The sequence below is a fragment of the Leuresthes tenuis genome, unplaced genomic scaffold (assembly GCF_036924035.1).
Source record: "Leuresthes tenuis unplaced genomic scaffold, fLeuTen1.0.hap1 SCAF_10, whole genome shotgun sequence".
In the NCBI taxonomy this organism is placed as follows: Eukaryota; Metazoa; Chordata; class Actinopteri; order Atheriniformes; family Atherinopsidae; genus Leuresthes; species Leuresthes tenuis.
Window position 1 is genome coordinate 25,541,628 of NW_027325364.1, and position 24,219 is coordinate 25,565,846.

General features: G+C 43.6%; 10 non-coding genes across 10 annotated transcripts; 8 read left to right on the top strand and 2 right to left on the bottom strand.

The window, feature by feature from the left end:
• The first annotated feature begins 9,259 nt into the window (after positions 1-9,259).
• Positions 9,260-9,373, top strand: LOC140317307 (U5 spliceosomal RNA). Its single transcript, XR_011917632.1, has one exon. It is a non-coding gene; the product is annotated as a U5 spliceosomal RNA (small nuclear RNA).
• Positions 9,374-9,681: 308 nt separating this feature from the next.
• Positions 9,682-9,865, top strand: LOC140317076 (U2 spliceosomal RNA). Its single transcript, XR_011917424.1, has one exon. It is a non-coding gene; the product is annotated as a U2 spliceosomal RNA (small nuclear RNA).
• A 2,200-nt stretch (positions 9,866-12,065) lies between these two features.
• LOC140317308 (U5 spliceosomal RNA) lies at positions 12,066-12,179 on the top strand. The gene has a single exon (XR_011917633.1). It is a non-coding gene; the product is annotated as a U5 spliceosomal RNA (small nuclear RNA).
• Positions 12,180-12,487: 308 nt separating this feature from the next.
• On the top strand, positions 12,488-12,671 carry LOC140317077 (U2 spliceosomal RNA). The gene has a single exon (XR_011917425.1). It is a non-coding gene; the product is annotated as a U2 spliceosomal RNA (small nuclear RNA).
• Positions 12,672-14,871: 2,200 nt separating this feature from the next.
• On the top strand, positions 14,872-14,985 carry LOC140317309 (U5 spliceosomal RNA). Its single transcript, XR_011917634.1, has one exon. It is a non-coding gene; the product is annotated as a U5 spliceosomal RNA (small nuclear RNA).
• A 308-nt stretch (positions 14,986-15,293) lies between these two features.
• LOC140317079 (U2 spliceosomal RNA) lies at positions 15,294-15,477 on the top strand. Its single transcript, XR_011917427.1, has one exon. It is a non-coding gene; the product is annotated as a U2 spliceosomal RNA (small nuclear RNA).
• Positions 15,478-17,757: 2,280 nt separating this feature from the next.
• On the top strand, positions 17,758-17,871 carry LOC140317181 (U5 spliceosomal RNA). Its single transcript, XR_011917517.1, has one exon. It is a non-coding gene; the product is annotated as a U5 spliceosomal RNA (small nuclear RNA).
• Positions 17,872-18,187: 316 nt separating this feature from the next.
• Positions 18,188-18,378, top strand: LOC140317176 (U2 spliceosomal RNA). Its single transcript, XR_011917512.1, has one exon. It is a non-coding gene; the product is annotated as a U2 spliceosomal RNA (small nuclear RNA).
• A 2,634-nt stretch (positions 18,379-21,012) lies between these two features.
• LOC140317188 (U2 spliceosomal RNA) lies at positions 21,013-21,203 on the bottom strand. Its single transcript, XR_011917523.1, has one exon. It is a non-coding gene; the product is annotated as a U2 spliceosomal RNA (small nuclear RNA).
• A 316-nt stretch (positions 21,204-21,519) lies between these two features.
• LOC140317387 (U5 spliceosomal RNA) lies at positions 21,520-21,633 on the bottom strand. Its single transcript, XR_011917706.1, has one exon. It is a non-coding gene; the product is annotated as a U5 spliceosomal RNA (small nuclear RNA).
• Between the last annotated feature and the right edge of the window lie 2,586 nt (positions 21,634-24,219).

The following is a 24,219-nucleotide window of genomic DNA, read 5'->3' on the forward strand; positions in this document are numbered from 1 at the left end:
TTTGATTGGCTCTTTCTTTTACTGCAAAGTACAACGTTTTTTGTTTTTTTTTTAAATCTATCGAGACATTGATAAATATGAAGGTAAAAGCCGTTTTAACATAGTTTGAGTGAAGGAATTGATTTTATAGATAAAATCCCAAATCATGCAGAACTCCTCAAAAGGGGCGTATGGCTTAATCACAAGTGTGGTTCTTTCTCATTCAGGGTAGTATGAGGAAGTTTATGCTTGAAATATATGTAGAAATGGGTACATATGAAGGACAAAGCAGTGTTAACTTAGTTTGAGTGAAGGAATTCATTTTATACATAAAATCCCAAATCATGCAGAACGTATGAAAAGAAGCTTATTCTCGGATTCCTGATCCTTCAGTTTTGCTCTTTCTTCTACTGCAAAATACAATGTTGTTCTTTGTTGAAGTCGATCTAGACATTGATAAATATGAAGGAAAAAGCAGTTTTAACTTGGTTTGAGTGAATGAATTCATTTTATACATAAAATCCGAAATCGTGCAGAACTCATGAAAATAAGCTTATTCTCGGATTCCTAAAACTTTTGATTTGCTCTTTCTTTTATTGCAAAGCAAAGTACAACGTTGTTTTTTTGTTTAAATCTATCGAGACATTGATAAATATGAAGGTAAAAGCCGTTTTAACATAGTTTGAGTGAAGGAATTAATTTTATAGATAAAATCCCAAATCATGCAGAACTCCTCAAAAGGGAGGTATGGCTTAATCACAAGTGTGGCTCTTTCTCATTCAGGGTAATATGAGGAAGTTTATGCTTGAAATATATGTAGAAATGGGTACATATGAAGGACAAAGCAGTGTTAACTTAGTTTGCGTGAAGAAATTCATTTTATACATAAAATCCGAAATCGTGCAGAACTCATGAAAATAAGCTTATTCTCGGATTCCTAAAACTTTTGATTTGCACTTTCTTTTACTGCAAAGTACAACGTTGTTTTTTGTTGAAATCTATCTAGACATTGATAAATACCAGCCGAAACTCTGCTGCCGCTTTTGATAATTTATGGTTGGGCATTCTTACCTTTTCTTACCCGCTTTTTACAAATTATGATCTTACATTCACACCTACTTGCAGTCGAACACCTTCTCATCCACTTATGATCATGTGCGGTTGGGCTTTCGCACCTTTTCTTACCCATTTTTCAGTAATTATAGGTGGATATTCAGACCTTCTTGCAGCCGAAAACCTCCGCTCCTCTTTTGATCATACATTGTCGGGCATTCACACCTTGTCTTACCCGCTTTTTACAAACTTTAGTCGGACATTCAAACCTTCTTGCAGCTGAACCACCTCCACTCCCTGTTTTGATCATATATGGTCTGGTAATAGTACCTTTTCTTACCCGTTTGTGAGTAATTATGGCTGGACATTCACACCTTCTTGCAGCCAAACACAACCTCTCCCGCTTTTGATGATATATGGTCCGGCATTCTTACCTTTTCTAACACATTTTTCAGCAATTATGGTCGGACATTCACACCTACTCACAGACGAACACCTCCGCTCCCACATTTGATAGTGTATAGTCGGGCATTCTCACCCTTTCTCATCAGCTTTTTGCAAATTATGATCTGATATTCACACCTACTTGCAGTCGAACAGCTCTGCTCCCGCTTTTGATTATGTTTGGTTGGATATTCGAACATTTTCTTAATGCTTTTTACAAACTTTGGTCGGACGTTCACACCGTCTTGCAGCCGAACACCTCCGCTTCCGCTTTTGATGGTGTATAGTCGGGCATTCGAGCCTTTTCTTACCCACCTATTACTTACTATGGTTGGACATTCAAACCTTCTTGTAGCCGAACACATCCGCTCCTGCTTTTGATGATGTGTGATTTGGCATTCGCACCTTTTCTTACCCATTTTTCAGTAATTATTGGTCGGACATTCAGACCTTCTTGCACCTGAACACCTCTGCTCCCGCTTTTGATGGTGTATAGTCGGGCTTTCGAGCCTTTTCTTCCCCGATTTTTACAAATTATGGTTGGACATTCAGACCTTGCAGCCGAAAACCTCCGCTCCCTCTTTTGATCATACATTGTCGGGCATTCGCCCCTTGTCTTACACGGTTTTTACAAACTTTAGTCAGACATTCACACCTTGTAGCTGAACCACCTCCATTCCCTGTTTTGATCATGTGTGGTCTGGAAATACTACCTTTTCTTCCCCCGTTTGTGAGTAATTATGGCTGGACATTCACACCTACTTGCAGCCGAAAAACCACCTCTCCCGCTTTTGATGATGTATTGTCCGGCATTCTAGTCTTTTCTATCACATTTTTCAGCAATTATGATCTGACATTCACACCTACTTGCAGTCGAACAGCTCTGCTCCCGCTTTTGATTATGTTCGGTTGGATATTCAAACCTTTTCTTAACTGCTTTTTACAAACTTTGGTCGGACGTTCACACCTTCTTGCAGCCGAACACCCCCGCTTCCGCTTTTGATGGTATATATTCAGGTATTCGAACCTTCTCTTACCCGCTTTTTACAAACCATGGTTGGACTTTCATACCTTCTTGTAGCTGAACAACTCCACTCCTGCTTTTGATGATTTATGGTTGGACATTCGCATCTTTTCCTACCCATTTTTCAGTAATTATGGGTGGATATTCACATCTTCTTGCAGCTGAACACCTCCTCTCCCGCTAATGATCATGTAAGGTTTGATATTCGAAAATTTTCTTTCATGTTTTAAAGCAATTATTAATGGACATTCACACTTACTTGCAGCCGAACACCACCTCTCCCGCTTTTGATGATGTATGGACCGGCATTCTTACCTTTTCTAACACATTTTTCAGCAATTATGGTTGGAGAATCACACCTACTCACAGCCGAACAACTCCGCTACCGCATTTGATGGTGTATAGTCGGGATTTCTCACCCTTTTTCATCAGCTTTTTGCAAATTATTCTCTGACATTCACACCTACTTGCAGTCGAACAGCTCTGCTCCCGCTTTTGATTATGTTTGGTTAGATATTCGAACCTTTTCTTAACTGCTTTTTTACAAACCTTGGTCGGACGTTCACACCTTCTTGCAGCCGAACACCTACGCTTCCGGTTTTGATAGTGTATATTCGGGCATACGAACCTTTTCTTACCCGCTTTTTACAAACCATGGTCGGACTTTCACACCTTCTCTTAGCTGAACAACTCCGCTCCCTCTTTTGATTGTGTACAGTCGGGTATTTTAACCTTTTCTTACCCGCTTTTTACCAACTATGATCGGACATTCACACCGTCTTACAGCGGAACACCTCCGCTCCCTCTTTTGATGGTGTATGTTCGGGCATTCGAACCTTTTCTTACCCGCTTTTTACAAACCAGGGTCGGACTTTCACACCTTTTAGTAGCCGAACAACTCCGCTCCCGCTATTGATTGTGTACAGTCGGGTATTTTAACCTTTTCTTACCCGCTTTTTACCAACTATGGTCGGACATTCACACTGTCTTACAGCGGAACACCTCCTCTCCCGCTTATGATCATGTACGGTTTGATATTCGAAAATTTACTTTCTTGTTTTAAAGCAATTATTGATGGACATTCAAACCTTCTTTTTGATGGTGTATAGTCGGGCTTTCGAGCCTTTTCTTCCCGGTTTTTACAAACCATGATCGGACTTTCACACCTTCTTGTAGCCGAACACATCCGCTCCCGCATTTGATGATGTATAGTCGGGCATTCTCACCCTTTCTCATCAGCTTTTTGCAAATTATGATCTGACATTCACACCTACTTGCAGTCGAACAGCTCTGCTCCCGCTTTTGATTATGTTTGGTTGGATATTCGAATCTTTTCTTAACTTCTTTTTACATATTTTGTTTGGACGTTCACACCTTCTTGTAGCCGAACACTTCCACTCCTGCTTTTGATGATGTATGGTTGGGCATTCACACCTTTTTTTTGCCCATTTTTCAGGAATTATGGGTGGACATTCACACCTTGCAGCTGAACACCTCCTATCCCACTTATGATCATGTGCGGTTTGATTTTCGAAAAGTTTCTTTCATGTTTTCTAGCAATTATTGATGGACATGTAGACCTTCTTGCAGCTGAACACCTCCGCTCCCGCTTTTGATCATACATTGTCAGGCATTCGCACCTTGTCTTACCCACTTTTTACAAACTATGATCGGACATTCACACCGTCTTACAGCGGAACACCTCCGCTCCCTCTTTTGATGGTGTATGTTCGGGCATTCGAACCTTTTCTTACCCGCTTTTTACAAACCAGGGTCGGACTTTCACACCTTTTAGTAGCCGAACAACTCCGCTCCCGCTATTGATTGTGTACAGTCGGGTATTTTAACCTTTTCTTACCCGCTTTTTACCAACTATGGTCGGACATTCACACTGTCTTACAGCGGAACACCTCCTCTCCCGCTTATGATCATGTACGGTTTGATATTCGAAAATTTACTTTCTTGTTTTAAAGCAATTATTGATGGACATTCAAACCTTCTTTTTGATGGTGTATAGTCGGGCTTTCGAGCCTTTTCTTCCCGGTTTTTACAAACCATGATCGGACTTTCACACCTTCTTGTAGCCGAACACATCCGCTCCCGCATTTGATGATGTATAGTCGGGCATTCTCACCCTTTCTCATCAGCTTTTTGCAAATTATGATCTGACATTCACACCTACTTGCAGTCGAACAGCTCTGCTCCCGCTTTTGATTATGTTTGGTTGGATATTCGAATCTTTTCTTAACTTCTTTTTACATATTTTGTTTGGACGTTCACACCTTCTTGTAGCCGAACACTTCCACTCCTGCTTTTGATGATGTATGGTTGGGCATTCACACCTTTTTTTTGCCCATTTTTCAGGAATTATGGGTGGACATTCACACCTTGCAGCTGAACACCTCCTATCCCACTTATGATCATGTGCGGTTTGATTTTCGAAAAGTTTCTTTCATGTTTTCTAGCAATTATTGATGGACATGTAGACCTTCTTGCAGCTGAACACCTCCGCTCCCGCTTTTGATCATACATTGTCAGGCATTCGCACCTTGTCTTACCCACTTTTTACAAACTTTAGTCGAACAGTCACACCTTTTTGCAGCCGAACACCACCACTACCGCTTTTGATGATGTATGGTCCAGCATTCTTACCTTTTCTAACACATTCTTCAGCAATTATGGTCGGACATTCACACCTACTCAGAGCCGAACACCTCCGCTCCCGCATTTGATGGTCTATAGCCGGGCATTCTACAGCGGAAAAGACTCATTCTTATGTTTGGTTAGATATTCGAACCTTTTCTTAACTGCTTTTTACAAACTTTGGTCGGACGTTCACAATATCTTGCAGCCGAACACCTCCGCTTCCGCTTTTGATGGTGTATATTCGGGCATACGAACCTTTTCTTACCCGCTTTTTACAAACCAAGGTCGGACTTTCACACCTTCTCTTAGCTGAACAACTCCGCTCCCTCTTTTGATTGTGTACAGTCGGGTAATTTAACCTTTTCTTACCCGCTTTTTACCATCTATGGTCGGACATTCACACCGTCTTACAGCGGAACACCTCCGCTCCCTCTTTTGATGATGTATGGTTAGGCATTCGCACCTTCTCTTACCCATTTTTCAGTAATTATGGGTAGACATTCACACCTTCTTGCAGCTGAACACCTCCTCTCCTGCTTATGATCATGTGCAGTTTGATATTTGAAAATTTTCTTTCATGTTTTCTAGCAATTATTAATGGACATTCAGACCGTCTTGCAGCTGAACACCTCCGCTCCAGCTGTTGATGGTGTATAGTCGGGCTTTCGAGCCTTTTCTTCCCCGATTTTTACAAATTATGGATGGACATTCAGACCTTCTTGCAGCCGAAAACCTCCGCTCCCTCTTTTGATCATACATTGTCGGGCATTCGCACCTTTTCTTACCCGCTTTTTACAATTCATGGTCGGACTTTGACACCTTTTAGTAGCGGAACAACTCTGCTCCCGCTATTGATTGTGTACAATAGGGTATTTTAACCTTTTCTTACCTGCTTTTTGCCAATTATGGTTGGACATTCACACCTTCTTACAGCGGAACACCTCCGCTCCCTCCTTTGATGGTGTATGTTCGGGCATTCGAACCTTTTCTTACCCGCTTTTTACAAACTATGGTCAGACATTCAAACCTTCTTGTAGCCGAACACATCCACTCCTGCTTTTGATGATGGGTATTCAAACCTACTTGTTGCCCGCTTTTCATTAATTATGGGTGGACATACACACCTTGTCGCAGCCAAACACCTCCGCTCCCTGTTAGGATCATGTATGGTTGGGCATTCGTACCTTTTCTTACCCATTTTGCAGTAATTATGGGTGGACATTCACACCTTCTTGCATTTGAACACCTCCTCTCCCGCTTATGACCATGTGCGGTTTGATTTTCGAAAATTCTCTTCCATGTTTTCTAGCAATTATTGATGGACATTCAGACCTTCTTGCAGCTGAACACCTCCGCTCCAGCTGTTGATGGTGTATAGTCGGGCTTTCGAGCCTTTTCTTCCCAGATTTTTACAAAATATGGATGGACATTCAGACCTTGTTTCAGCCGAAAACCTCCGCTCCCTCCTTTGATCATACATTGTCGGGCATTCGCACCTTTTCTTACCCGCTTTTTACAAACCATGGTCGGACTTTCACACCTTTTAGTAGCGGAACAACTCTGCTCCCGCTATTGATTGTGTACAATCGGGTATTTTAACCTTTTCTTACCTGCTTTTTGCCAACTATGGTCGGACATTCACACCTTCTTACAGCGGAACACCTCCGCTCCCTCCTTTGATGGTGTATGTTCGGGCATTCGAACCTTTTCTTACCCGCTTTTTACAGACATTCACACCTTCTTGCAGCCGAACACTTCCGCTCTACCTTTTAGTGTTCTATGGGGTATTCACACCTTTTTTTTCACCGCATTTTATAGATTATGGTTGTAAATTCTCACCCACTCTTATCCGAAGACCTCTCCTCCTGCTTTGGTTAATATATAGTCGGGCATTCGAACCTTTTCTTACCCGCTTTTTACAAATTATGGTCGAACATTCACACCTACTTGCAGCCGAACACCTCCGCTCCCGCTTTTGATGGTGTATAGTCGGGCTTTCGAGCCTTTTCTTCCCCGGTTTTTACAAATTATGGTTGGACATTCAGACCTTGCAGCCGAAAACCTCCGCTCCCTCTTTTGATCATACATTGTCAGGCATTCGCACCTACTTGCAGCCGAATACTTCCGCTCCACCTTTTAGTGATGTATGGTTGGCATTTGCACCTTTTCTTACCCTTTCTTACCCTACTGATTGCTTAAGATTAAGTTGTTTTTTCTCAAACTACAACATTTTTTTAATTGTTGAAACTTGATTTGAAGTGGATAAATAAGGAGGACAAACAGTTTTGAGTCAGGCTGATAGAAGGAATTAATTTTATAGCAAAATCTGTATTTCGTCATATGTCGAGAGATGCTTATTGCTGAAGAAGTACAAAGTACAACGTTGTTTATCGTTGAAACTTGATTAGACATGAATAAATATGAAGGACAAAGCAGTCTTAACTTGGTTAGAGTTAAGGTTTTATAGGAGAATCCGAATTCGTGCATAACTCGTAAAATAGAGCTTATTTTCGGATTCCTGAAGAATGAGTCTGGTTCTTTCTCATAATACAAAGTTTGTTGTTTATTGTTGAAACTTCATCAGAAGTGAAGAAATAAATGAATGCCTATCAACAAATGTGGGATCTAAACTCTAGTGCTTCCTCTAAAATAATTTCCTTTCTCAATTCAGAAATGTGTGTGTGTAAGTTACAACACCCGTGACAACAAAACGGCTTTCTTTTCTCTCTTTTCTCTACACTCTGCACTGTGAGAACACACACCAAATCAGAAAGGCTTTTTTCTCTCTTTTCTACATTATGGACTGTGGGGACACAAAACCGCTCTCTCTTTTTTTTTTTGATTGTGTGCCAGGGCGTTGTCTCACGTATTAGATTATGCTTACGATACGAATGGGTTTATCAGTCACATCAGAATCCATACATACTGATCCTCCCGTAATAAAATGGTCGGATCTTATCAAACACACTTTGTTTCTTGTGACAATCAAGTCAGCGAAACAGCGTATACACGTCAAGACACTGAATCAAGTTTGCCACAAGAACTCATAAGTTTGGCAGTATTGCTCTGCCGTCAGCAATCATACACCCATTTTATTTTCGTGAGACATGTGCAGGCACCTGTTCATCTACTGTTCTATCACTATGAATTAGTTTATCTATTATCAATAAGGATACTTCTACAACTACTATCAAAGTATGTCCAGACTTCTTATGTTGTCAGTTGCTATCTATGAATAAGTGGGTAGCTACTGACAAGCATTAAGCATGTCACACAGCCCAAACATATAACATTTCAGGACACACCACACAGTTAACAACCACCGTGAAGTGTCAAAGCCCAAACATGTAACATTCAACAGGACACTTACACAAGACATTCTAATCAAACAGTCAGACAACATACAAGAACATATACCCCAGCCGGCATTGCTCCCTGCCTATTTTCCTACAGCTCACTATGTGTGCGCACACCTTTATTCACAAACTCTTCAACTTATACTCTTTTACCAAAGCTGCTACAGCTCGATTGGCCGAATACCCTTAGATCCTAATTCGGTGAATTTGACATCTGCCTTACATGTAACAGATTAGCGGTTTAGCAGTTTTAATTTAGTTTGAGTGAAGGAATTCATTTTATAGCAAAATCCGAAATCGTGAAGAACTCATGAAAGTAAGCTTATTCTCGGATTCCTGAAACTTTAGATTTGCTCTTTCTTTTACTGCAAAGTACAACGTTGTTTTTTTTTTTGTTTAAATCTTTCTAGACATGGTAAATATGAAGGACAAAGCAGTTTTAACATAGTTTGAGTGAAGGAATTCATTTTATAGATAAAATCCCAAGAGTCTGCTGAGAAAAGAGAGTGAATGCGAAGTAGACTTTAACACGGCTCTGGGAGCGAGCCGAGTGTGGGCTAACCGGGAGAATTGCTTGAAAGAAACGCGACACCGAATGAGCGGTCAGAACAAAGCCTCAATACGGTGTTCCCGTGGTGTTTTTGTTGCTGCCTTGTCGATTGCACAGGGGCAAGCGTTTCAACCAAGCAACGCTCACCATGGGGAAGGTGGCTATGGCAACTAGCCTGATGCCCTGCTCCCGCAGTGACGGATAATCGTACTCTGGTTTCTCTTCATAACATACAAGTCTTTCGCCTTTTACTAAAGACTTTCGTGGAGAGCAGCACTAATGAGTTGTTTCTATTTTTGGCAGGCTTTACCTTTGCGGGTGAAGCCCTTTCTGTCTGTGCAAAAGAAATCTTGTTACTGTGCAGAGTGACTTCTCTGAGTAGAGTCGCCTTACTTGTTGCGATTTTGCCGATATTCGAAGCTGGAGTGCAAAGTTGTTGCTTGAATGGTGCTTGCTGGAGCATGCGGGAGTGCAAAGTTATACCATTTAAAAGGGCTGAAGAGTGCTCAGTGCAGCGGGTGGGCGGAGGTGCAACGTGACACTCTGGCCACCTATGGCCATAAAAAGAACACTGCTACAAGTGCGCATTGTGCCAGCAAGGGCCCTCGGACCTGAAACAGTGGACAGTTATCGCTTCTCGGCCTTTTGGCTAAGATCAAGTGTAGTATCTGTTCTTATCAGTTTAATGTGTCCTCTATACGAGGACTACATATTAAATGGATTTTTAAGAATAGGAGTTGAAAAAGAAGCTTGCTCCGTTCACTCCAAGCATCGACCCAGTACTGCAGTGCCGCTGGGAACGGTGCGCTCTTCTCTGCTCTTGTGAAAAAGCAAACAGCGGTGCAGGATGGAAGTTTCAGGGAGCCCAAGATGAAACTTTCTTTTAATCTGCTGAGAAAAGAGAGTGAATGCGAAGTAGACTTTAACACAGCTCTGGAAGCGAGCCGAGTGTGGGCTAACCGGGAGAATTGCTTGAAAGAAACGCGACACCGAATGAGTGGTCAGAACAAAGCCTCAATACGGTGTTCCCGTGGTGTTTGTGGCTGCCTTGTCTTTTGCACAGAGTAAAAGACAAGGCAGCCATCGAATAGGGCCCGATTGTTCCTACTTGGTCAGCCGAGGAGCAAGGGGGGGGAGCAAGCGTCTCAACCAAGCAAATCTCACCAAGTAGGAACAATCGGGCCCTATTAGATTGCTGCAACACCTGAAAGAGATATTGATGCGAGACCCGATCAAAAGCTTTTTCAAAGTCTAAATTTAAGATGACAAGCCGGGTGTTTCTGTCTCTAGCGTAATCAATGATGTCTCGAATCAGTACGAGGCTGTCGGTGAGTTGTCTCTCTGAGATGGCACAAGCCTGGTCTGGGTGAATTACCTCCTCTAAAACAGAGGACATCCGTGTCGTTAAAACCTTGCTAAAAAGTTTACAGTCAAAGTTTAAAAGTGTGATGGGCCTCCAATTCTTTAGGTCAGTCTTATCATTTTTATCAGAAGTGAAGAAATAAATGAATGCCTATCAACAAATGTTGGATCTAAACTCTAGTGCTTCCTCTAAAATAATTTCCTTTCTCAATTTAGAAATGTGTGTGTGTAAGTCACAACACCCGTGACACCAAAACGGCTTTCTTTTCTCTACACTCTGCACTGTGAGCACACACACCAAATCAGAAAGGCTTTTTTCTCTCTTTTCTACATTATGGACTGTGGGGACACAAAACCGCTCTCTCTTTTTTTTTTTATCGTGTGCCAGGGCGTTGTCTCACGTATTAGATTGTGCTTAAGATACGAATGGGTTTTATCAGTCACATCAGAATCCATACATACTGATCCTCCCGTAATAAAATGGTCGGATCTTATCAAACACACTTTGTTTCTTGTGACAATCAAGTCAGCGAAACAGCGTATACACGTCAAGACACTGAATCAAGTTTGCCACAAGAACTCATAAGTTTGGCAGTATTGCTCTGCCGTCAGCAATCATACATCAATTTTATTTTCGTGAGACATGTGCAGGCACCTGTTCATCTACTGTTCTATCACTATGAATTAGTTTATCTATTATCAATAAGGATACTTCTACAACTACTCTATCAAAGTATGTCCGGACTTCTTACGTTGTCAGTTGCTATATATGAATAAGTGGGTAGCTACTGAGAAGCATTAAGCATGTCACACAGCCCAAACATATAACATTTCAGGACACACCACACAGTTAACAACCACAGTGAAGCGTGTCAAAGCCCAAACATGTAACATTCAACAGGACACTTACACAACACATTCAAATCAAACAGTCAGACAACATACAAGAACATATACCCCAGCCGGCATTGCTCCCTGCCTATTTTCCTACAGCTCACTATGTGTGCGCACACCTTTATTCACAAACTCTTCAACTTATACTCTTTTACCGAAGCTGCTACAGCTCGATTGGCCGAATACCGAATAATCCTAATTCGGTGAATTTGACATCTGCCTTACATGTAACAGATTAGCGGTTTAGCAGTTTTAATTTAGTTTGAGTGAAGGAATTCATTTTATAGCAAAATCCGAAATCGTGAAGAACTCATGAAAGTAAGCTTATTCTCGGATTCCTGAAACTTTAGATTTGCTATTTCTTTTACTGCAAAGTACAACGTTGGTTTTTTTTGTTTAAATCTTTCAAGACATGGTAAATATGAAGGACAAAGCAGTTTTAACATAGTTTGAGTGAAGGAATTCATTTTATAGATAAAATCCCAAGAGTCTGCTGAGAAAAGAGAGTGAATGCGAAGTAGACTTTAACACGGCTCTGGGAGCGAGCCGAGTGCGGGCTAACCGGGAGAATTGCTTGAAAGAAACGCGACACCGAATGAGCGGTCAGAACAAAGCCTCAATACGGTGTTCCCGTGGTGTTTTTGTTGCTGCCTTGTCGATTGCACAGGGGCAAGCGTTTCAACCAAGCAACGCTCACCATGGGGAAGGTGGCTATGGCAACTAGCCTGATGCCCTGCTCCCGCAGTGACGGATAATCGTACTCTGGTTTCTCTTCATAACATACAAGTCTTTCGCCTTTTACTAAAGACTTTCGTGGAGAGCAGCACTAATGAGTTGTTTCTATTTTTGGCAGGCTTTACCTTTGCGGGTGAAGCCCTTTCTGTCTGTGCAAAAGAAATCTTGTTACTGTGCAGAGTGACTTCTCTGAGTAGAGTCGCCTTACTTGTTGCGATTGTGCCGATATTCGAAGCTGGAGTACAAAGTTGTTGCTTGAATGGTGCTTGCTGGAGCATGCGGGAGTGCAAAGTTATACCATTTAAAAGGGCTGAAGAGTGCTCAGTGCAGCGGGTGGGCGGAGGTGCAACGTGACACTCTGGCCACCTATGGCCATAAAAAGAACACTGCTACAAGTGCGCATTGTGCCAGCAAGGGCCCTCGGACCTGAAACAGTGGACAGTTATCGCTTCTCGGCCTTTTGGCTAAGATCAAGTGTAGTATCTGTTCTTATCAGTTTAATGTGTCCTCTATACGAGGACTACATATTAAATGGATTTTTAAGAATAGGAGTTGAAAAAGAAGCTTGCTCCGTTCACTCCAAGCATCGACCCAGTACTGCAGTGCCGCTGGGAACGGTGCGCTCTTCTCTGCTCTTGTGAAAAAGCAAACAGCGGTGCAGGATGGAAGTTTCAGGGAGCCCAAGATGAAACTTTCTTTTAATCTGCTGAGAAAAGAGAGTGAATGCGAAGTAGACTTTAACACAGCTCTGGAAGCGAGCCGAGTGTGGGCTAACCGAGAGAATTGCTTGAAAGAAACGCGACACCGAATGAGTGGTCAGAACAAAGCCTCAATACGGTGTTCCCGTGGTGTTTGTGGCTGCCTTGTCTTTTGCACAGAGTAAAAGACAAGGCAGCCATCGAATAGGGCCCGATTGTTCCTACTTGGTCAGCCGAGGAGTAAGGGGGGGGAGCAAGCGTCTCAACCAAGGAAATCTCACCAAGTAGGAACAATCGGGCCCTATTAGATTGCTGCAACACCTGAAAGAGATATTGATGCGAGACCCGATCAAAAGCTTTTTCAAAGTCTAAATTTAAGATGACAAGCCGGGTGTTTCTGTCTCTAGCGTAATCAATGATGTCTCGAATCAGTACGAGGCTGTCGGTGAGTTGTCTCTCTGAGATGGCACAAGCCTGGTCTGGGTGAATTACCTCCTCTAAAACAGAGGACATCCGTGTCGTTAAAACCTTGCTAAAAAGTTTACAGTCAAAGTTTAAAAGTGTGATGGGCCTCCAATTCTTTAGGTCAGTCTTATCATTTTTATCAGAAGTGAAGAAATAAATGAATGCCTATCAACAAATGTTGGATCTAAACTCTAGTGCTTCCTCTAAAATAATTTCCTTTCTCAATTTAGAAATGTGTGTGTGTAAGTCACAACACCCGTGACACCAAAACGGCTTTCTTTTCTCTACACTCTGCACTGTGAGCACACACACCAAATCAGAAAGGCTTTTTTCTCTCTTTTCTACATTATGGACTGTGGGGACACAAAACCGCTCTCTCTTTTTTTTTTTATCGTGTGCCAGGGCGTTGTCTCACGTATTAGATTGTGCTTAAGATACGAATGGGTTTTATCAGTCACATCAGAATCCATACATACTGATCCTCCCGTAATAAAATGGTCGGATCTTATCAAACACACTTTGTTTCTTGTGACAATCAAGTCAGCGAAACAGCGTATACACGTCAAGACACTGAATCAAGTTTGCCACAAGAACTCATAAGTTTGGCAGTATTGCTCTGCCGTCAGCAATCATACATCAATTTTATTTTCGTGAGACATGTGCAGGCACCTGTTCATCTACTGTTCTATCACTATGAATTAGTTTATCTATTATCAATAAGGATACTTCTACAACTACTCTATCAAAGTATGTCCGGACTTCTTACGTTGTCAGTTGCTATATATGAATAAGTGGGTAGCTACTGAGAAGCATTAAGCATGTCACACAGCCCAAACATATAACATTTCAGGACACACCACACAGTTAACAACCACAGTGAAGCGTGTCAAAGCCCAAACATGTAACATTCAACAGGACACTTACACAACACATTCAAATCAAACAGTCAGACAACATACAAGAACATATACCCCAGCCGGCATTGCTCCCTGCCTATTTTCCTACAGCTCACTATGTGTGCACACACCTTTATTCACAAACTCTTCAACTTATATACTCTTTTACCGAAGCTGCTACAGCTCGATTGGCCGAATACCGAATAATCCTAATTCGGTGAATTTGACATCTGCCTTACATGTAACAGATTAGCGGTTTAGCAGTTTTAATTTAGTTTGAGTGAAGGAATTCATTTTATAGCAAAATCCGAAATCGTGAAGAACTCATGAAAGTAAGCTTATTCTCGGATTCCTGAAACTTTAGATTTGCTATTTCTTTTACTGCAAAGTACAACGTTGGTTTTTTGTTTAAATCTTTCAAGACATGGTAAATATGAAGGACAAAGCAGTTTTAACATAGTTTGAGTGAAGGAATTCATTTTATTGATAAAATCCCAAGAGTCTGCTGAGAAAAGAGAGTGAATGCGAAGTAGACTTTAACACGGCTCTGGGAGCGAGCCGAGTGCGGGCTAACCGGGAGAATTGCTTGAAAGAAACGCGACACCGAATGAGCGGTCAGAACAAAGCCTCAATACGGTGTTCCCGTGGTGTTTTTGTTGCTGCCTTGTCGATTGCACAGGGGCAAGCGTTTCAACCAAGCAACGCTCACCATGGGGAAGGTGGCTATGGCAACTAGCCTGATGCCCTGCTCCCGCAGTGACGGATAATCGTACTCTGGTTTCTCTTCATAACATACAAGTCTTTCGCCTTTTACTAAAGACTTTCGTGGAGAGCAGCACTAATGAGTTGTTTCTATTTTTGGCAGGCTTTACCTTTGCGGGTGAAGCCCTTTCTGTCTGTGCAAAAGAAATCTTGTTACTGTGCAGAGTGACTTCTCTGAGTAGAGTCGCCTTACTTGTTGCGATTGTGCCGATATTCGAAGCTGGAGTGCAAAGTTGTTGCTTGAATGGTGCTTGCTGGAGCATGCGGGAGTGCAAAGTTATACCATTTAAAAGGGCTGAAGAGTGCTCAGTGCAGCGGGTGGGCGGAGGTGCAACGTGACACTCTGGCCACCTATGGCCATAAAAAGAACACTGCTACAAGTGCGCATTGTGCCAGCAAGGGCCCTCGGACCTGAAACAGTGGACAGTTATCGCTTCTCGGCCTTTTGGCTAAGATCAAGTGTAGTATCTGTTCTTATCAGTTTAATGTGTCCTCTATACGAGGACTACATATTAAATGGATTTTTAAGAATAGGAGTTGAAAAAGAAGCTTGCTCCGTTCACTCCAAGCATCGACCCAGTACTGCAGTGCCGCTGGGAACGGTGCGCTCTTCTCTGCTCTTGTGAAAAAGCAAACAGCGGTGCAGGATGGAAGTTTCAGGGAGCCCAAGATGAAACTTTCTTTTAATCTGCTGAGAAAAGAGAGTGAATGCGAAGTAGACTTTAACACAGCTCTGGAAGCGAGCCGAGTGTGGGCTAACCGGGAGAATTGCTTGAAAGAAACGCGACACCGAATGAGTGGTCAGAACAAAGCCTCAATACGGTGTTCCCGTGGTGTTTGTGGCTGCCTTGTCTTTTGCACAGAGTAAAAGACAAGGCAGCCATCGAATAGGGCCCGATTGTTCCTACTTGGTCAGCCGAGGAGCAAGGGGGGGGGAGCAAGCGTCTCAACCAAGGAAATCTCACCAAGTAGGAACAATCGGGCCCTATTAGATTGCTGCAACACCTGAAAGAGATATTGATGCGAGACCCGATCAAAAGCTTTTTCAAAGTCTAAATTTAAGATGACAAGCCGGGTGTTTCTGTCTCTAGCGTAATCAATGATGTCTCGAATCAGTACGAGGCTGTCGGTGAGTTGTCTCTCTGAGATGGCACAAGCCTGGTCTGGGTGAATTACCTCCTCTAAAACAGAGGACATCCGTGTCGTTAAAACCTTGCTAAAAAGTTTACAGTCAAAGTTTAAAAGTGTGATGGGCCTCCAATTCTTTAGGTCAGTCTTATCATTTTTATCAGAAGTGAAGAAATAAATGAATGCCTATCAACAAATGTTGGATCTAAACTCTAGTGCTTCCTCTAAAATAATTTCCTTTCTCAATTTAGAAATGTGTGTGTGTAAGTCACAACACCCGTGACACCAAAACGGCTTTCTTTTCTCTACACTCTGCACTGTGAGCACACACACCAAATCAGAAAGGCTTTTTTCTCTCTTTTCTACATTATGGACTGTGGGGACACAAAACCGCTCTCTCTTTTTTTTTTAATCGTGTGCCAGGGCGTTGTCTCACGTATTAGATTGTGCTTAAGATACGAATGGGTTTTATCAGTCACATCAGAATCCATACATACTGATCCTCCCGTAATAAAATGGTCGGATCTTATCAAACACACTTTGTTTCTTGTGACAATCAAGTCAGCGAAACAGCGTATACACGTCAAGACACTGAATCAAGTTTGCCACAAGAACTCATAAGTTTGGCAGTATTGCTCTGCCGTCAGCAATCATACATCAATTTTATTTTCGTGAGACATGTGCAGGCACCTGTTCATCTACTGTTCTATCACTATGAATTAGTTTATCTATTATCAATAAGGATACTTCTACAACTACTCTATCAAAGTATGTCCGGACTTCTTACGTTGTCAGTTGCTATATATGAATAAGTGGGTAGCTACTGAGAAGCATTAAGCATGTCACACAGCCCAAACATATAACATTTCAGGACACACCACACAGTTAACAACCACAGTGAAGCGTGTCAAAGCCCAAACATGTAACATTCAACAGGACACTTACACAACACATTCAAATCAAACAGTCAGACAACATACAAGAACATATACCCCAGTCGGCATTGCTCCCTGCCTATTTTCCTACAGCTCACCATGTGTGCGCACACCTTTATTCACAAACTCTTCAACTTATACTCTTTTACCGAAGCTGCTACAGCTCGATTGGCCGAATACCGAATAATCCTAATTCGGTGAATTTGACATCTGCCTTACATGTAACAGATTAGCGGTTTAGCAGTTTTAATTTAGTTTGAGTGAAGGAATTCATTTTATAGCAAAATCCGAAATCGTGAAGAACTCATGAAAGTAAGCTTATTCTCGGATTCCTGAAACTTTAGATTTGCTATTTCTTTTACTGCAAAGTACAACGTTGTTTTTTTTGTTTAAATCTTTCAAGACATGGTAAATATGAAGGACAAAGCAGTTTTAACATAGTTTGAGTGAAGGAATTCATTTTATTGATAAAATCCCAAAAGTCTGCTGAGAAAAGAGAGTGAATGCGAAGTAGACTTTAACACGGCTGTGGGAGCGAGCCGAGTGCGGGCTAACCGGGAGAATTGCTTGAAAGAAACGCGACACCGAATGAGCGGTCAGAACAAAGCCTCAATACGGTTTTCCCGTGGTGTTTTTGTTGCTGCCTTGTCTTTTGCACAGAGTAAAAGACAAGGCAGCCATCGAATAGGGCCCGATTGTTCCTACTTGGTCAGCCGAGGAGCAAGGGGGGGGGGGGGGGGGAGCAAGCGTCTCAACCAAGCAAAGCTCACCATGGGGAAGGTGGCTATACCAACTAGCCTGATGCCCTGCTCCCGCAGTGACGGATAATCGTACTCTGGTTTCTCTTCATAACGTACAAGTCTTTCGCCTTTTACTAAAGACTTCTGTGGAGAGCAGCACTAATGAGTTGTTTCTATTTTTGGCAGTCTTTACCTTTGCGGGTGAAGCCCTTTCTGTCTGTGCAAAAGAAATCTTGTTACTGTGCAGAGTGACTTCTCTGAGTAGAGTCGCCTTACTTGTTGCGACTGTGCCGATGTTCGTAGCTGGAGTGCAAAGTTGTTGCTTGAATGGTGCTTGCTGGAGCGTGCGGGAGTGCAAAGTTATACCATTTAAAAGGGCTGAAGAGTGCTCAGTGCAGCAGGTGGGCGGAGGTGCAAAGTGACACTCTGGCCACCTATGGCCATAAAAAGAACAGGGGTGTTAGCGGACAAGTGCGCATTGTGCCAGGAAGGGCCCTCGGACGTGAACCAGTGGACAGTTGTCGCTTCTCGGCCTTTTGGCTAAGATCAAGTGTAGTATCTGTTCTTATCAGTTTAATATCTGATATGTCCTCTATACGAGGACTACATATTAAATGGATTTTTAGCAATAGGAGTTGAAAAAGTAGCTTGCTCCGTTCACTCCAAGCATTGACCCCGTACTGCAGTGCCGCTGGGAACGGTGCGCTCTTCTCTACTCTTGTGAAAAAGCAAACAGCGGTGCAGGATGCAAGTTTCAGGGAGCCCAAGATGAAACTTTCTTTTAGTCTGCTGAGAAAAGAGAGTGAATGCGAAGTAGACTTTAACACGGCTCTGGGAGCGAGTCGAGTGCGGGCTAACCGGGAGAATTGCTTGAAAGAAACGCCATACCAAATGAGCGGTCAGAACAAAGCCTCAATACGGTGTTCCCGTTGTGTTTTTGTTGCTGCCGCTGTTTGCTTTTTCACAAGAGCGCACCTGTTGAGGGGGGGCCTGGGGGGGCCTGGGTGATGGTGGGTCTCAGGCCCGGGCTGCTGCGACTGGTGTGACCGGGTGGTTTGTTTGTTTGTTTTTTGTTGTTGTTTGTTTGTTTTTTGTAGAGGTCCTCCGGAGTGGGGTTGGGTTGAGTGGGGTGGGGCGGGATGGGTACCTTCTGGGGGTACAGTAGCTCCCAGAATATGGTCGCTGCAGGCCCCGAGCCTGGTGGACATCAGGCCCTCCTGTCCTGTGTTGGCTCCCTTTTAAAAAGTACAGAACTTAGAACAGGTCTAGTCCCTGGCTTTCGGCAGAACTGTCTTCTTTACTTTTTTTTTTTTTCCCCTTATCGTGTTCAGCATTATGGCAGCAGAATTGTAGTCTGAATACCTTTGATGCCAAACAGATTTGCTTTGCCAAGGGAAGTTTTATAAATGTAAAGCTCCCCTTGATGCCCATTTATTTATTTCTGTTTACAATATATGACATGTAATAGAACTGAACCGGACCGGGGGACAAGGAAAGAAGAAGAGGAAAGAAGAGAAAAACAGAACATACATCGCATACAACACAGCTGTGGATATAGATGACCTGAGACGACATGATAATACATCAACTGCTTAGCGACCATGCTACTGGACTAATGAATGTGGTTGTGTGTGTGTGAGAACATGCAACACCCATGGCACAGGACCTACATGATAACCGTGCTTAGTTATGAGTGTATAAGCGTACAGGGCCACAATCCACAGCCCCCCCAAGCAATCAGAAGCAGGCAGAGAGGGCCACAAGACCCAGGCCACCAGCAGCCCCCACAGAGCACAGAACCCAGGAAGCCCACCGCAGGGGCAACCACGCATCCACCCAGAAGACTGCAGAGGAAGCCCCCGGAAAGAGCCCCCATAAGCATAGGGCAGAGGCCCTCCGGGAGCCAGGGGCAACAGCCCACCGACGTCGCCAGGCCCCAGCCGCCCAGACATGGGCCGTGCACTGGATCCGGGCCCCAGGAGCCCGAGCGCCCCCAAACCCCCCGACAGAGGCCCCACCCAATACCCAGGAGGGCCAAGCGCCCCAGACAGCCACACAGTGGGTCAGCGCCTGCCCCAGCACCCCTGGCCAAGTGCCCTGGGAGTCAAGACGTGCCCACAGGTGGGTGAAGTCGCGAGCAGCGGAGAGAGGCCACGCCGCCCCCCCCATCGGGAGAAGCACAGGCAGGCCAGGCGACAGCAAGTCCAAGATCCAGGCCCAATCATTACCACACACACTTTCATGTCCCATACATCCACACGTCCTCCCTCCCTCGACTCCGCTGGGGTGTAGTGCAGCGGGCACACCAGGGGGCCAGCAGCCCCCCAGCCACCACAGATCCCAAACCAGCAGAACAATTAATTAATCCTCCTGGCCCCTCCCGCCCCGAGCAGCAACCAGGAAGCAGGGGTGTGCGAAGAAGACCCCTCCCCTCACCCTTCTGGCTCTTCAATATTTTCTAATAGTGAGCAATTAAAATTGAGGGGCAGCCAAACTTGTAGAACTGGGAGCGTCGCCCTCTGGGCAGCCTACATACCCAAAGAGCCCCGCCCACCAGATGCCACTCAGTGTAACCACCCCCCAAGACCTAATGTGTGTGTGTGAGTGTGTTTGATAAGTAGTAATGTCTAAGGTGTAATTAAAACAGGGGTGGGAACTGCAGAGTGCAACTACTGCAGAGTCCACTACACCCCACCGAACACACACGCCCCCAAAACCCTTCATGTGTGAGTGTGTGCTGTGTACAGGAGCCAGAAGGGAAAATGGGGATATACACTGGGGGCAGCCAGGGACTGGCTGCAATAGGCATCCCCGCTACCAGGGAGCCAACACAGGACAGGAGGGCCTGATGTCCACCAGGCTCGGGGCCTGCAGCGACCATATTCTGGGAGCTACTGTACCCCCAGAAGGTACCCATCCCGCCCCACCCCACTCAACCCAACCCCACTCCGGAGGACCTCTACAAAAAACAAACAAACAACAACAAAAAACAAACAAACAAACCACCCGGTCACACCAGTCGCAGCAGCCCGGGCCTGAGACCCACCATCACCCAGGCCCCCCCAGAGCCCCCCTCAACAGGTGCGCTCTTGTGAAAAAGCAAACAGCGGCAGCAACAAAAACACAACGGGAACACCGTATTGAGGCTTTGTTCTGACCGCTCATTTGGTATGGCGTTTCTTTTAAGCAATTCTCCCGGTTAGCCGACACTCGGCTCGCTCCCATAGCCGGGTTAAAGTCTACATCGCATTCACTCTCTTTTCTCAGCAGACTAAAAGAAAGTTTCATCTTGGGCTCCCTGAAACTTGCATCCTGCACCGCTGTTTGCTTTTTCACAAGAGTAGAGAAGAGCGCACCGTTCCCAGCGGCACTGCAGTACGGGGTCAATGCTTGGAGTGAACGGAGCAAGCTACTTTTTCAACTCCTATTGCTAAAAATCCATTTAATATGTAGTCCTCGTATAGAGGACATATCAGATATTAAACTGATAAGAACAGATACTACACTTGATCTTAGCCAAAAGGCCGAGAAGCGACAACTGTCCACTTTTTCACGTCCGAGGGCCCTTCCTGGCACAATGCGCACTTGTCCGCTAACACCCCTGTTCTTTTTATGGCCATAGGTGGCCAGAGTGTCACTTTGCACCTCCGCCCACCCGCTGCACTGAGCACTCTTCAGCCCTTTTAAATGGTATAACTTTGCACTCCCGCACGCTCCAGCAAGCACCATTCAAGCAACAACTTTGCACTCCAGCTTCGAACATCGGCACAGTCGCAACAAGTAAGGCGACTCTACTCAGAGAAGTCACTCTGCACAGTAACAAGATTTCTTTTGCACAGACAGAAAGGGCTTCACCCGCAAAGGTAAAGCCTGCCAAAAATAGAAACAACTCATTAGTGCTGCTCTCCACAGAAGTCTTTAGTAAAAGGTGAAAGACTTGTACGTTATGAAGAGAAACCAGAGTACGATTATCCGTCACTGCGGGAGCAGGGCATCAGGCTAGTTGGCATAGCCACCTTCCCCATGGTGAGCTTTGCTTGGTTGAAACGCTTGCTCCCCCCCCCCCCCCCCCCCCTTGCTCCTCGGCTGACCAAGTAGGAACAATCGGGCCCTATTCGATGGCTGCCTTGTCTTTTACTCTGTGCAAAAGACAAGGCAGCAACAAAAACACCACGGGAAAACCGTATTGAGGCTTTGTTCTGACCGCTCATTCGGTGTCGCGTTTCTTTCAAGCAATTCTCCCGGTTAGCCCGCACTCGGCTCGCTCCCAGAGCCGTGTTAAAGTCTACTTCGCATTCACTCTCTTTTCTCAGCAGACTCTTGGGATTTTATCAATAAAATGAATTCCTTCACTCAAACTATGTTAAAACTGCTTTGTCCTTCATATTTACCATGTCTTGAAAGATTTAAACAAAAAAAACCAACGTTCTACTTTGCAGTAAAAGAAATAGCAAATCTAAAGTTTCAGGAATCCGAGAATAAGCTTACTTTCATGAGTTCTTCACGATTTCGGATTTTGCTATAAAATGAATTCCTTCACTCAAACTAAATTAAAACTGCTAAACCGCTAATCTGTTACATGTAAGGCAGATGTCAAATTCACCGAATTAGGATTATTCGGTATTCGGCCAATCGAGCTGTAGCAGCTTCGGTAAAAGAGTATAAGTTGAAGAGTTTGTGAATAAAGGTGTGCGCACACATAGTGAGCTGTAGGAAAATAGGCAGGGAGCAATGCCGGCTGGGGTATATGTTCTTGTATGTTGTCTGACTGTTTGATTAGAATGTCTTGTGTAAGTGTCCTGTTGAATGTTACATGTTTGGGCTTTGACACTTCACGGTGGTTGTTAACTGTGTGGTGTGTCCTGAAATGTTATATGTTTGGGCTGTGTGACATGCTTAATGCTTGTCAGTAGCTACCCACTTATTCATATATAGCAACTGACAACATAAGAAGTCTGGACATACTTTGATAGTAGTTGTAGAAGTATCCTTATTGATAATAGATAAACTAATTCATAGTGATAGAACAGTAGATGAACAGGTGCCTGCACATGTCTCACGAAAATAAAATTGGTGTATGATTGCTGACGGCAGAGCAATACTGCCAAACTTATGAGTTCTTGTGGCAAACTTGATTCAGTGTCTTGACGTGTATACGCTGTTTCGCTGACTTGATTGTCACAAGAAACAAAGTGTGTTTGATAAGATCCGACCATTTTATTACGGGAGGATCAGTATGTATGGATTCTGATGTGACTGATAAACCCATTCGTATCGTAAGCATAATCTAATACGTGAGACAACGCCCTGGCACACAATCAAAAAAAAAAAGAGAGAGCGGTTTTGTGTCCCCACAGTCCATAATGTAGAAAAGAGAGAAAAAAGCCTTTCTGATTTGGTGTGTGTTCTCACAGTGCAGAGTGTAGAGAAAAGAGAGAAAAGAAAGCCATTTTGGTGTCACGGGTGTTGTAACTTACACACACACATTTCTGAATTGAGAAAGGAAATTATTTTAGAGGAAGCACTAGAGTTTAGATCCCACATTTGTTGATAGGCATTCATTTATTTCTTCACTTCTGATGAAGTTTCAACAATAAACAACAAACTTTGTATTATGAGAAAGAACCAGACTCGTTCTTCAGGAATCCGAAAATAAGCTCTATTTTACGAGTTATGCACGAATTCGGATTCTCCTATAAAACCTTAACTCTAACCAAGTTAAGACTGCTTTGTCCTTCATATCTATTCATGTCTAATCAAGTTTCAACGATAAACAACGTTGTACTTTGTACTTCTTCAGCAATAAGCATCTCTCGACATATGACGAAATACAGATTTTGCTATAAAATTAATTCCTTCTATCAGCCTGACTCAAAACTGTTTGTCCTCCTTATTTATCCACTTCAAATCAAGTTTCAACAATTAAAAAAATGTTGTAGTTTGAGAAAAAACAACTTAATCTTAAGCAATCAGTAGGGTAAGAAAGGGTAAGAAAAGGTGCAAATGCCAACCATACATCACTAAAAGGTGGAGCGGAAGTATTCGGCTGCAAGTAGGTGCGAATGCCTGACAATGTATGATCAAAAGAGGGAGCGGAGGTTTTCGGCTGCAAGGTCTGAATGTCCAACCATAATTTGTAAAAACCGGGGAAGAAAAGGCTCGAAAGCCCGACTATACACCATCAAAAGCGGGAGCGGAGGTGTTCGGCTGCAAGTAGGTGTGAATGTTCGACCATAATTTGTAAAAAGCGGGTAAGAAAAGGTTCGAATGCCCGACTATATATTAACCAAAGCAGGAGGAGAGGTGTTCGGATAAGAGTGGGTGAGAATTTACAACCATAATCTATAAAATGCGGTGAAAAAAAAGGTGTGAATACCCCATAGAACACTAAAAGGTAGAGCGGAAGTGTTCGGCTGCAAGAAGGTGTGAATGTCTGACCATAGTTTGTAAAAAGCGGGTAAGAAAAGGTTCGAATGCCCGAACATACGCCATCAAAAGAGGGAGCGGAGGTTTTCGGCTGAAACAAGGTCTGAATGTCCATCCATATTTTGT